Below are 10,318 nucleotides of genomic sequence, written 5' to 3'. Positions count from 1 at the left end.
AAACTTACTCTTTACAAAGCCGGAGTGTGTGCGGGCCTCACACGGAGCTTTGTGATCAAGTAGGGTATTTACTGTTGTGAAAATGCCCTTACAGCTTGTCACTTCTTAATGAAAAGCAGCAATTCCTATTACTTAGGGATTCATTAAAAAGAAAATAGAGACCACAATAAAGATATTGTGACAACAGAAATACATAAGACTTAGTTTCCTGTTTAAACATTAGTTCTTTCAGACTAACTTTTAAAAAACTGATTATAAAACTAATACATGTGCATCATAGAAAATGTGGAAACTGTAAATAAGTAGAATACAGAAAATAAAATTACTCATATTCCCACCACCCAGATGTCATCACTAACATTCTGCTGTATTCCTTCCAAGATTTTATATGTTGTGTACGTATATGATCAAACTAAATTTTGTAACACATTTTATCATTGAATGCCTAATGTTTGTTCTTTCATTTTATTAAACCTTCAGAAACATTTTTAAGAGCTGTAGCAATCTGCTGGAAGGGTGAATGTCTCTTTCTAACATGTCCTCGAGTCCTTGCCAAAAAAGACACATTGCACACTTCACTGCCAAATAATGACCATAAGCAACAGTAACTGGCTGGCTCAGAGGGCTGGAGCCTTGTGCCTGCAGTGCCGGGGGCCACGCTCTCTCCTTGCAGGCATGGTGTTCTCTGCTTTTGCTCTGCTGAGAACATCCCTCTGCCTCTTACCTTGGTCCCTTCTCCTTTCCCTCACGTCTGCCAGGGGGGTGAAGGAGGATAACCAGGGAAGAAATACGCTCAGCTTGTTGCGAAAATGATATCTGTTACCCACACGTGGGGCAAGCCAGGGATCCAAATCTACTTTTCTCCTGAAATTCAGAACATACAAGGGTTGCAGTAAAATCTTTATTATGCTTTTCTAAGAAAAATGACCTTTATAATTTATAAATCTCAACGTTCCTCGGAACTGAATTGTTTCTTTTGGATTCTACCAGCAACCATCCTTTAGCCATAAACTACACTGAAATAACACAGATGCTGGATTGCTTGTATCTTCATATAAAGATAATGGAATTATTATTAGAATTTAGCCCAAATTAAAATCTAATGTAGGATTAATCATATGACCATTTTTGTCATTGTAACCATTTGGTTACAAAAATTTTAAATAAATGAATGATTAGAGACAGCATTTCCACATTCTTATCAGGTAAGCAAAGAAAGAATGGCAGGATGAAGGTCATTCTCTTGTTCAGCTAGAAATAGAAGTTCTAAGTATGCCCACATGAGAGTTATATTGAAAAGAGAATCAAAAGTCTAAAAGAATATGTGGATAGATTTCCACAAACTTAAACCTGAAAATGTATATAATGAAATAGTCAGAAATTGACAATACCTGAGCTCTTCTCTCCTGGTCCTGAATCCTCTGACAAAGGCAGAGACAGAAAAGCTTCCCGGGAAATGGAAAACTGCATCCAAACCTGAGGGAGGAAAAGTTCCCCGCTCCCGGGGAGCAGCGGCTCAGCGGGCTTGGCTGGCAGCCCAGGAGCTGTGCTCTGGAGAGAGACGGGGGCTCCCACAGCCTCAGACTACTGTAGCCCGCCGCCACGCGCATCCAGAAGTGTTCCCCTGTGATAACTGCTGTCGCTACAGAAAGGGAAAGTGGAGGGTTTGAACTTGAAAGTGTGCTTGCATTCTCCTTCAAGTCGTCCTTTGAATAGAACTACTACTATCACTCCATTCTGCCCCCGGGTGCCAGGAGTTTCTCCTCGCTTTCTCTTTTCTGGACAGATCTGTCATAGGTGCCCATAATAAGGGTCTCCCCCTTCCGACGAGTCTGTGCTCAGCGTCCTCTGCCGGGCTCAGTCACTGAAGAAGGGACTTTGCCCTGCTTGAGCCCCCTCCACCCCACTCGCCCTCCGGGCTCCCGCATTCCCACCAAGCCCCGCGCCGGCACCGTCCCCTCCCGCGCCCTGCCTGGAAGGCATTGCCACCTCCTCTTTGCCCAGGTGACCAGGGGGCTCCCGCCGGCGGCGTCCCGAGTCGGGGGGCCGTGCGGAGCTGAAGGGGGAGGCTGGGCGACGATGTCTGGGGACTCCGCCGAGGCTCCGGCACCCACCGTGGGCCGCCACCAAGCGCCTCTTGATCTTGGGGAGCGAGCGCCCGGGACGCCTGTTCGCCTTCTGCCTCGGTTCCTCCTCTGTTCCTAATTCCCAGGATCTCTCCAGGCAAGCCCAGCGGGCAGGGCCGCTGCTTCAGTGGCAGCACGTTCATGCCCACGTTGACCGCCTCCACCCGGTAACAGGTGGTTTCAGGGTTTGCTTTAATCCCCGCGGGCTGCCCTAGCTCTGTGGCTCCCCAAAGTCCTGTTTGAAGGCTGAGCGTTAGCCATGATAACCTGTGATACCTGAGGCTTGAATTTTCTGTTTGGTTCAATTGGAGAAACCCCTATTGTGAAAGGGATTATCAGAGCACTGGATTTAATACTATTATTTCTTTCTAGGTTGCATTTCCCTCCCTCAACTCCACCCCCACGGTCCGGTGAGGATGGCCTCCAGAATCGCCCCCAGCAACTCAGACCTGTTAATATCTCCTGCACTCATAGACAGGGCTCCGAATATTCTGACTCATAAACACTGAGTTAATGTAACTAAAATGACCTTTTCATTCCCTCTAGTTACCCTGCTTTTACACTTGCGGTGAGAATTTGGAATGAATGTTTTAGGGCAGTGGTTCTCAGAGTGTGGTCCTGGGACCAGCAGCATCCGCATCATCCTGATGTTGGTAAAAATACAAATTCTCAAGCTCCATCCCAGACCCACTGAATCAGAACATGCAGGGATGGGGCTTAGGGGTCTTGTTAACAAGCCCTCCAGATGATTCCCATGCAGCTAAATTTTGAGAATTGCTGGTTTAAGGAAGTAACTTGTTTTTTTTTGTTTTTTTTTTGTGAGGAAGATCAGCCCTGAGCTAACATCCGTGCTAATCCTCCTCTTTTTGCTGAGGAAGACCGGCTCTGAGCTAACATCTATTGCCAATCCTCCTCCTTTTTCTCCCCAAAGCCCCAGTAGATAGTTGTACGTCATAGTTGCACATCCTTCTAGTTGCTGTATGTGGGACGCGGTCTCAGCATGGCCGGAGAAGCAGTGCGTCGGTGCGCGCCCGGGATCTGAACCCCGGGCTGCCGGTAGCGGAGTGCGCACACTTAACCGCTAAGCCACGGGCCGGCCCAGGAAGTAACTTCTTATAGTGACAACAGCCCACATTTATTGTGGGTTTACTCTGTGACAACACTATTAGAAGCGTTTTACTAATACCAACTCATTCAAAATCTTACACCACCACTGAAAAACCTAGAAGGAAAGTGTTCATGGCATGTCCATTTTACAGATGAGGCATGTAAAGGTGAGTCACTCCCGGTCATTGCAGGTTATAAGTAGAGAAGCCAGAGTTGATTCACACCCAGGCAGTCTGGGTCTCCAGCCCGAACGTTTAACCACAAAGCTGCAGCTGCCTCACTTAGCCAAGCATTGGGACTGTCCCTTATCCAGTGGCTAAACATTCAAGTGATTTATACCTAGTAATAAGTAAGTTGGTTACCAAGGCCAAATTATAGAATCAAGGGATCAGAGTTAGAAGTAACTCTGGAAGTGTGTGTGATATGAACATGTCTTTAGCTCTGCAGAGCTGAGACGGTTAAGTTAAAAAGTCACATGTCATGTCCAAACTTGGATGCTTGCTTTGGAAATATGGCATGGTTTTGGGTTCTTGGCATCCACGGTTTTTCTTCCAAAGCTCCTTGGCAACCAAATTCATGGTTTCATATCCTTTAGTCACTTTCTAAGCAAGGTCCAGACTCTCAGACCCCTGCTGGGATGAATCACAGAAAGATGACTGTGACATGCTATACTCACTATTTTCCCAGGGTGGTTACACAGGGTCATTTTTTCGCTGTCAGTTTCAAAAAGAACTCTTGTTAGGAATGTTTGCTTGTTTTAAGACTTCTTACGAGAGGAATTTCTACAACTCCTTTGTGCCAGAGTTCTCCATGTATTATTTTCTAATAATTCTGCCAGAATTATTAGAAACTTGAAAGGGAGGCTGGGACTAATTCTAGTACAACTTGCTCTATTTAATAATAATAATAATAACAATAATGTCAATAATTGCCTTTATATTTAGAATATGTATGTGCCAGAGGCTTTATATGTGTTGCTTAATTCTTAGAAATATTCTTATGAGACGGGTGCTACAACTATACCCATTTTTTAGACGAGAATGTTAAGGATAAAGGATATTAAGTGATTCAGAGCCAGAATACAATGCTGAATTAATTTTTAAACTGTTAAGTCCCGCTCTTAAGCCCCAAATTTCCCACCACCTCCACTTCTGTTGACATTTACATGATTGTAAAATTTGGAGGGTCCACAGCATATCAGTGATTAAAGTGTGACCATTATCCTTTCTAACCATACTTAATAATGCAATTTGTTTCTATAGATTCTTATGGTTTACAAATTAATTTCACATTTGAATATGGCCTCATTTAATGCTTATAAGCAATATATGAAATTCAATGATAATAACTGTTTTATAGTGGAAGAGGCTGAGGTTGACTAGACATATGACTTGCCAGAGTCTCACAGCTGGTCTAGGAATGTGGGGTTAATCTGAACCCCTATACCTGTGTTTCCTGGACTGTGGGCTGTGTTCACCACTTTCAGGATGGTTTGCTATTTTAATTATCTCTCGCTATAGTTTACTGAATATTTTTCTTTAAATCACTCCTCTCTTCTTTTTACTAAGTCTTTCACTAAACAATAATATCGGTAAATTCACAGGTTTGATATTTTTTTCTAGTAAACAAGTCAATAAATATACATCTTCTTTACCCTTTACGTCACGCCTGGGAAATTACATCTCCCCTCATTCCATGTCAATGACACAGTTTGTTATCCTTTCTGATATTTACATACTTCTTACTCCTCCTCCTTAACATAGCACCTATGCCCGTTTTTCATCTCACTCACCAAATCAAGGCATTTAACACCAACAAACCAAACCTAAGAGTTTACATCATATATCACCTGACAATCATAACAAACCGTGGAGTTAAAGACTCACATATGCATGTCAACAGATAAACAGATGCCAAAATTGTTACGTTATCTTTTAATCAGGCAGTCATTATTAGCTCCCATAAATTTCATATTAATTAATCAATTAACCAAACAATCAAGTCATGCACTTAGTGATTCCGACAGCAGTGAAGTAGACCTAAAATCCTGACCACTCCTTTTATGAAGTCACAGCCTAGTGGGGCAAGTGATATGTGCCGTGAAGAGAAATCCTGCAGAGAAAGGAGATAGAGAGGGATCAATCAGTATCAGGCCTGCTCCAATACAATTGCATCTCAGCCAACCGAAGTCAATCGCAGGCCCTAAGGTACCTGTAGATCAATGAACAATTGGTATTTCAGACCCCTCACCCATTAGTCATCCAGAACACCATGCACAGGTACAATTTTAGAAGATTTAGAGACAATTTGAAGGTAATGCATGGTCCTCTTAATGCATGGTCCATGGAGTCCACAGACTCCAGATTATAGGAAATAGAAAAACTACTTAGGAAATAGAAAAATTACTTAGCATTGTAATAGTCCAGCCTCAAGATGACAAATTAAGGTAGTGGTTGTGAGAATAAAAACAAAGATGCTGGATATGAAGAGGCATTTAGGAACCAGAATTGCTAAGAATGTATATGGGGAATAAAAGAGAAATAAAAGCGGAATGTTGGACAAATCTTACATTTTGGGGTGATGACTTCTGGGGATCCTGGGGAAACCAGGGCTGGAGCAGATAAAAGTGAGAACCCCACGTAGATGCAGACCTGAGAGAAGACCGAGGCAGAAGCAGCACATGATGACCAAGTGTCCGTGGTTGTCAAGAGCGTAGAAGCAGATGTCTGGAGGGCAGCCCTGCTGCCTTTACGGTAGTCTGGTCACTGTAAATCCTGCATGTTGCTTGTGCAACAGGTACTATATCAAAAGTCAGGATCGGTGGACATTTGTAGATTTAGTCATGGTTTCTCAAGCATGGGCAGGAGATACATCTAAGAGATCTGGGGACCCTTCCAGTTTCTTTAAGTTGAAGTCTCACAGGCTGTCCGAAGGTGAATGGCCTGTGTGTGAAGAGGTGGTCGTACAATGCAGGTAGAATTTCATGAACACTTCCTAAGAGCAAGCACAATGTCGCTAGAGCTATGAGCACACGAGGAGGACTCAAGCACACTGTAGTCAACCTCATCAACCACCCTAGAAGTTGATTTCAGAGGAAGAATAACTTCAAGGTGGTTTCTGAAGTCAGCCACTGGGAAGAGGAATGAAGGAATCCCAAACCACAATTGTGGATGGAACATGCACGCTGTCAGGTTAGGCCATGGGCCAGTGTATGAAGCCTTCCCTGTCACTGAGGTGTTCTGAGGTCTGAGTCTTGGACTAGGATATTTCCGTTGCCCTGACACATGTGGTAGGAATTTTGGATAAGGGAAAGGTCTAGAGAATCACATCCTTGTCAGATGATGCCTTGAAAAATCACTTTTTTAAAGCCAACAACTACACTGCTTACTTTCTTATCTCTCTCTTCTACTCTTATCTTTTTATCTCAGTTTGTATCTTTGACTTAATTCTATATTTTATTAGAACCTAGTGCATTCTTCACAGATACCAAATGCAGTGATTTTCCAAATCCAGGCTCTCTGATGGTAGGGAAAAGTAATAAAGCTGTATATGTATGGCTGCATTTTCAAGTACATTACAGAATTAAGTACAGATAGGATAAGTGAAGGAGTTTTTTAGGGGTGGAGTGTTTTGGATTTTTAGGATTTGTTTTACATACATCATAATTCACAAAAAACATAGAAGTTTTCCTTTTATTCCTCATTGTTATTTTAAGTCACTGAACACGGTTGTGAAATATATCAGACAGTCTTCTCCTGGAATAAGCTACAGTCGTGTTAGGAAATTATGGAAGAACAAAGATTTATGTGGAAAGATTCAATAAAAAAGATTCCAAAAACCACCAATTATCACAGAGAGGTTACTTTGTTTTTTCACTTCCCCCAATAGAAGTTTTAATTAACGCACTCTGAGAACAGCCATGGAACAATGCAGAGGAAAGTCCATAGTTTTAGAGCAGGGTCAGGCCCTTTTTCTGCAAAGGGCAAGATAGTGAATATGGTAGGCTTTTTGGGCCATAGGGTCTCTATCACAAGTGCTCAGTCCTGTCATTGTAGTGAAAGCAGCCACAGACAATATGTAAATGGATGAGCATGGCCGTGTTCCAATAAAACTTTATTTATAACACTGAAATTTGAATTTCATATAATTTCAACATATAAAATATTATTCTTTGGTTTTGTTTTCTATCACTTAAAAATATAAACAGGGGCTGGCCTGGTGGTGCAAACGGTTAAGTGTGGGCGCTCCGTTGCAGCGGCTGGATGTTGGCTGGTTTGGATCCCGGGCACGCATGGATGCACCACTTGTCAGGCCGTGCTGTGGCGGCATCCCATATAAAGTAAAAGAAGATGGGCACGGATGTTAGCCCAGGGCCACTCTTCCTCAGCAAAAATAGAGGAGGATTGGCATTGGATGTTAGCTCAGGGCTGGTCCTCCTCACACAAAAAAATAAAAAAATAAAAAATAAAAATAAAAATATAAACAACATTCTTAGTTGACAGACCATATAAAAACAGGCCGGCTGGAGTTGGCTGTAGTTTGCCTACACCTGCCTTGGAGCTAAGCAATCCCACTGGGTCCTGTGTCATGGAGACATGACCTGGAACACTGGCATTCAGTGTCACGTTAAACTGTGAGCTAGCACATCAAAGTTGAAAAGGAGGAGTTTGAGGGTTTTATTTCACTTCTAAATCTGGGATTAAATGGCCAAACATGCTTTAAGAGATTTATCTTCAGCAGTCAAAAGTCACTTTCTAGGGCCCGCCCCATAGCTTAGCGGTTGGGTGCATGCGCTCTGCTGCTGGCAGCATGGGTTCGGATCCCGGGCGCACACTGATGCGCCGCTTCTCGGGCCATGCTGAGGCCGCGTCCCACATACAGCAACTAGAAGGATGTGCAACTAAGACATACAACTATCTACTGGGGCTTTGGGGAAAAAAAAAAGGAGGAGGATTGGCAATAGATGTTAGCTTAGAGCCAGTCTTCCTCAGCAAAAAAAAAGAGGAGGATTAGTGTGGATGTTAGCTCAGGGCTGATCTTTCTCACACACACACAAAGAAAAAGTCACTTTCTAGATAAATTGTAGCAGTTTTGTAATTTGGAGTTTCTTCGTGCAGCATTCTGTGAGAATCTTACCAGAAAATGACAGTAATGTATTCCAGCGCTGTCAGGATTCTGACATGGTGTTTAAGGATACCTACCTGGACAGATCATTTAAAACTCTGCAGTCCACAAGTAAATGTCCTTTTCCTTCTTCTTGGACTTCTATATTTAGGAAAGAGAGAATTTGCTTCTGACTGTCATAAGAAGACTTAAGCAAAATCCAGTGCTCTATAAGAATAAGTCATCTTGCATTTGAAAAGAAAAAATAAATCCTAAAAGATAAAAGTGCAGCCAAGGCCCATCCTTAGGTACTTAACAAGAGTGTGATATGGGAGGCAGAGTTTAAGCAATAGGATGAAGTCATGGATGAGAAAAAATAAAGTCCTTTTGTATTAAATTAAATTGGTGTATGCTAAGGGAACATTAACCTAAACCCGAAATATCAAGAGTTAAGACTAATCAAATATTCAGGAAGAGCTATTTTAGTTTGTTATAATCTCCCAACACCCGAGCTCTCAGACAAATACTCTTTAAAATTTCATACGCCTTATTTTTCTGCTAAAGCTGGTTTAAGTCAGGAAAGCCAAGTCTGCAAATGTAGAGCAGCAAGACTTTTCCACATCAGATAGTCCAGATCAAAGAAATCCTGGCTGTGGAGGCTGAAAGAGCTGAAGTCGAGAGAGTTCATAGATCAACTTTTCTTTCTTGTGAAGGAATTAAATACAAAACCAGAAGAAAAGTGGGCTGTTGGTCATTCATCAGCTGGAATAGTCACCCCAAGTCATAATGAGGAAATGGCTGGAAACTAGGTGACTCCTACGGATATTTAAAACCAGTTTTTCCTTCTGGTTTATGTTAAAATAGAAAGTTTTAAATGTCTTTTAATTAAGTTTATTTTCTACTCTTTTATAGGTTTAACCCTGTTTCTTATCCATCAAAGGAATATAACTGAGTCAAAATAGAACTATTGGCTATTTAAAGCTAAATTCTCCACTTGACACCTCCATATAGTATAAGACATTCCTGACTAATTTCACGGACATGGACACAGGACAACTCACCAGCCAGGACGGTGGTTACACGCGTCCTCCACTAAAGCGAAAATGCAGAACAGAGCTTTCCTTGTTAGGACCAAGAGCTTTTACTGGGATCTGAGAATTCTAAATATATAGCTCATAAATACGTCACTTTCTAACAACATCTATGTGTCATTTCAGAGTTTGGAAACAGGTCCACTTACCTGTAAATTATTACATGGAATGTAATTTGTATCCTCCTCTTCAATGCCATTGTCACCTGCATCCATGACATTTCTAGTCTATACCACACACTCTACAGAAAGAGTCACATCATGAAGAGGGACAGTCTGCTTTGAGTAGTTGATCTAATGAAGAGAACATGATCAATGACCAATCGTTACCCTTACCACGCTTACCTATACAGGAGTGTACACCTAAATGGCCACATATGAAGATAGGCACACATTTATTGTTGCTTTGGTTTCTGAAAATAAAACCTATTCATCATTGAAGTGCTGAAAATATAAGTGTATAAAAAGACAATAAAAATCACGCATATTCTTGGCAAAATAAATATGGTTGCTATTTTGGTGAATTTTCTTCCTCTTTTTTAATATATCTGTTTTTATAATAGTGATGACATCATACTATATCATTTTGTTTTATGCCTTTATAATTTAATGATATATTATGAATATTTTCACCCATGTTTGTCACATGTAGTGTTTCAAATAGGTATCTTTATTCAACAACTACTTGTTGGGTTCCAACCACACGTGAGGCACTGTGCTAGGCCCCAAAACACTGGGGTGAATAAAGCTGGTGTAGTTCTTCCCTTGAGGAGCTCACAGTCAAGCGGATGTGGAGGAAGTGGGCAAAAAATGAAAATAAAAATGGGGGAGTGTAATAAATGCCATGAAAAAAATCCGACATTATCATCCATGGGAATAGGTAGGCAACTTG

This window comes from Diceros bicornis, chromosome 2 (assembly GCF_020826845.1).
Source record: "Diceros bicornis minor isolate mBicDic1 chromosome 2, mDicBic1.mat.cur, whole genome shotgun sequence".
In the NCBI taxonomy this organism is placed as follows: Eukaryota; Metazoa; Chordata; class Mammalia; order Perissodactyla; family Rhinocerotidae; genus Diceros; species Diceros bicornis.
Note: the sequence above shows the minus strand (reverse complement) of the source record.